Source organism: Saimiri boliviensis, chromosome 10, assembly GCF_048565385.1.
Source record: "Saimiri boliviensis isolate mSaiBol1 chromosome 10, mSaiBol1.pri, whole genome shotgun sequence".
Taxonomy (NCBI): domain Eukaryota; kingdom Metazoa; phylum Chordata; class Mammalia; order Primates; family Cebidae; genus Saimiri; species Saimiri boliviensis.
The window spans coordinates 19,371,469-19,374,005 of record NC_133458.1 but is presented as its reverse complement, the minus strand read 5'-3'; the positions used below and the strand labels follow the sequence as shown (position 1 = coordinate 19,374,005).

The window sequence follows — 2,537 nt, the reverse complement described above, 5'->3', positions numbered from 1 at the left end:
TGCTTGAGGAAAAGAAAACTAATTATACTTAAGAAAGGGACACCTTTTTCCTAAATCTCACAAACATTGGCTATGGGTGCCAAGGCATAGTTCTCAAAATTTAAAAACATAATTCTAATACAAATAGTTCATGTCAAATATTTATTAAACTCATTAATAAGGAACCCAGAAGGATGAAAAGCCCAATTCAAAAGACAGTTTAAGAAACTAAATTTTTATGATAAATGGAGAGGGGACAGTAATGCTGAAATAAAGTTGTTAAATTAGATAGAGTTATACAATGATTACAACCCTACAGGGGGCCAGGTACCATTCACTTCTATAATCCCAGCATTTTGGGAGACTAAAGTGGGAGGATTGAGAGAGGAGAGAGGAAGGAACTGGTTAGGCAGCTACTTCAGACAGGCCCCTAGTAGAAGCCCTTCCAACAAAGGAGCAACATGGAAGAAATCAAGCTGCAAGCACAAATAAGGAGCAACGTCCAACACCTTTATCTCTTGTGCAACCAGTGAGCTCCAGGTATACACAGTGGGCATCAGTGAGCACATCTCATCCTTTTTGGGCATATTCAGATAAGGGAACTGACATTGGGGGCTTGCCTAAGACAGGCCTGCAGCTGTATAGACTAAAAGTTACACTGAGGCTGGGCACGGTGGCTCATGCCTGTAATCCCAGCACTTTGGGAGGCCAAGGCAGGTGGATCACAAGGTCAAGAGATCGAGATCATCCTGGCCAATGTGATGAAACCCTATCTCTACTAAAAATACAAAAAATTAGCCAGACATGGTGGCACATGCCTGTCATCCCAGCTGCTTGGGAGGCTGAGGCAGGAGAATTGCTTGAACCCAGGAGGCAGAGGTTGTGGTGAGCCGAGAATGCACCATTGCACTCCAGCCTGGGCAACAAGAGCAAAACTCCATCTCAAAAAAAGAAAAAAAGGTTACACTGAATCAGACATACCTGCATTGGAAAATTCAATCTCCTGACACATGTGCAGTAAGGGAAATGACACAATATGGAGTAACTCAGGCTAACAACTCACATGCTCACTAGAGGGATACGGTGGAGCTGTCAGAAATTTGCACCTTATGCAAATAAGGAACCAGTTTTTTGCACTGTATGCAAATAAAGTGCCCCACCCCACTGGCTTGTTTATAAAAGCCTTTGTATTCAACTGTGAACAGCAACACTCTCCCGCCCCCACTCCACAGTGGAGAGCTTGCCTCTTTCACTTATTATTTTGCTCCAACCTCACCCTTGGTGTCCACACTCCTTAATCCTCTTGGTTGTGAGACAAAGAACTCAGATAACATCCTAGACAAAAATACTGTTCCAGAGACCCTAGACTGCTTCAGATTCACTTGAGGCCAGGGGTTCAAGAGCAGCCCGGGCAGCACAGTCATCTCATCTCTGCAAAAATTTAAAGGATTAGCTGGGTATAGTGGTATGCACCTGAGTGAGAGGATTACTTGAGTCCAGGAGTTTGAGGCTGCCATGAGATATGATAGAACCATCGTACTCCAGCCTGGGTGACAAAGACCTGGTCTCTAAAACTAAAAAAAAAATAAAATCCTACAGGAATAATAAGATCATAACCTTCTTGCTTGAGGTCAGGAGTTTGAAACCAGCCTAGATAACACAGTGAGAACTTGTCTCAAAAAAATAAAAATAAAAAAATGAGGCAGGAGGATTGCTTGAGCCTTGGAGATCATGACTGCAATGAGCCATGATCGTGCCACTGCACTCCCACCTAGGTCCCAGAGCCAAACCCTGCCTCAGTTTAAAAAATTATTTATAAGACTATACTTTCAGGGATCATTTCAATAGTTTGTTACTAGAGAAGTTTCTCTAAATGTGTAGAGCACCGAGCCAAGTTAATTCTAAGCAAAAAGAATAAAGCTAGAGGCATCACGCTACCTGACTTCAAACTATACTACAAGGCTACAGTAATCAAAACAGCATGGTACTGGTACCAAAACAGAAATATAGACCAATGGAACAGAACAGAGGCCTTGGAGGCAATGCCACACATCTACAACAATCTGATCTTTGACAAACCTGACAAAAACAAGCAATGGGAAAAGGATTTCCTGTTTAATAAATGGTGGGAAAACTGGCTAGCCATGTGCAGAAAGCAGAAACTGAACCCCTTCCCGACACCTTACACTAAAATTAACTCCAGATGGATTAAAGACTTAAACATAAGACCTAACACCATAAAAACCCTAGAAGAAAACCTAGGCAAAAACATTCAGGACATAGGCATAGGCAAGGACTTCATAACTAAAACACCAAAAGCATTGACAACAAAAGCCAAAATAGATAAATGGGATCTAATTAAACTCCAGAGCTTCTGTACAGCAAAAGAAACAATCATTAGAGTGAACTGGCAACCAACAGAATGGGAAAAAATTTTTGCAATCTACCCATCTGACAAAGGGCTAATATCCAGAATCTACAAAGAACGAAAACAGATTTACAAGAAAAAAAACAAATAAACCCATTCAAAAGAGGGCGAAGGACATGAACGGACACTT

The 2,537-nt window shown here is 41.6% G+C and overlaps 1 pseudogene; it reads left to right on the top strand.

Annotated features, from left to right (window-relative positions):
• The first annotated feature begins 1,796 nt into the window (after positions 1–1,796).
• On the top strand, positions 1,797–1,907 carry LOC120365546 (small nucleolar RNA U3; annotated as a pseudogene).
• The last annotated feature ends 630 nt before the right edge of the window (positions 1,908–2,537 follow it).